Source organism: Gavialis gangeticus, unplaced genomic scaffold (assembly GCF_001723915.1).
Source record: "Gavialis gangeticus isolate Ggan-Ray unplaced genomic scaffold, GavGan_comp1, whole genome shotgun sequence".
In the NCBI taxonomy this organism is placed as follows: Eukaryota; Metazoa; Chordata; order Crocodylia; family Gavialidae; genus Gavialis; species Gavialis gangeticus.
Window position 1 is genome coordinate 28,452,807 of NW_017728998.1, and position 1,055 is coordinate 28,453,861.

The 1,055-nt window shown below is 31.5% G+C and overlaps 1 protein-coding gene across 1 annotated transcript in view; it reads right to left on the reverse strand.

The window, feature by feature from the left end:
- ITFG1 (integrin alpha FG-GAP repeat containing 1) overlaps positions 1–1,055 on the reverse strand; it is a 247,876-nt gene that overhangs the window by 116,589 nt on the left and 130,232 nt on the right. The window lies entirely within an intron of this gene.

The following is a 1,055-nucleotide window of genomic DNA, read 5'->3' on the forward strand; positions in this document are numbered from 1 at the left end:
GTTACTTATTACAATTTTCAGAAGTTAGGGGGTACTTTTTATTTAAAAGGTTGAGAAACACTGATCTAAACATTTCATATGCTTGCAGCTTTCAAGAAGATTTTGGCAGAGATGTGTACTATTTAAGCAAGTATGAAAAATAAATCAGGGCTATACAAACTTAAAGAACTATTGGTTTGATTATGTTACTTATTTTTACACTGATTTTGTTTGAAGCTTTTGTTTGCAGCATGGAGCACATTTGTATTCTAACTTTTATCTCTTTTCTGTATCGTTCTTCTTTACTTCCTGAATTTGAAATGGGCTGACAACTCTAAAATTATTTTAAATTAAGCAGCTGTGTACAATTACTAGTTAAAAGTCAGAGCAGTTTGTTTTCTGAAAGTAGCTTCCTTAAGCTTTTCAGCCTACCCTGAAAATGTAGCTTGGATTAATAAAAGGACTCAGATTGCCATACTATTACCTTAATACTATAAGAAATGTACCAATTGTTCATCTTGGCTCCTTCAGTTATATTTTTCTTTATTAGGATCATATTTGATTATGGTGTTCATGACCTTGTTGTTCACTTATTTCTTAAGAAAAAGAGCTGTTCTGATGGTTTAAGTACAGCATCAAGCGGCTCTCTTTATATTTGAAAAAATAATGATACTTAAGATACAATAAGAACTTAAATAACCAAAGAGCATAAAGGCTGACACACTTGGAATGCATGTTCAAAGAAGAAAACCAACTAATCCAAAAAGGTAGTACTATTCTGTCTCTGTGATACCTTCTAACAAAATGCAATGATGAACACAGAATATTAAGAATTTAACCACAATTTTTTTCTGTCAAACATCCCAGGAAATAAACCACAAAATATACCACAGACTTCTTCTGTTTTGTATGTATAACTTCTATTCATATTAAAAGGGCATTTATGCAACTTAATATATTCCTTTGATCAGAACTAAATTTGTGATTCTGCACATGTTAACGCAATTTTTGTTTCAGCTTTAATGGGACAATTTTGCTCCAAATATTTGCAAGAGCTACCTCCCCTCCCCATTTTA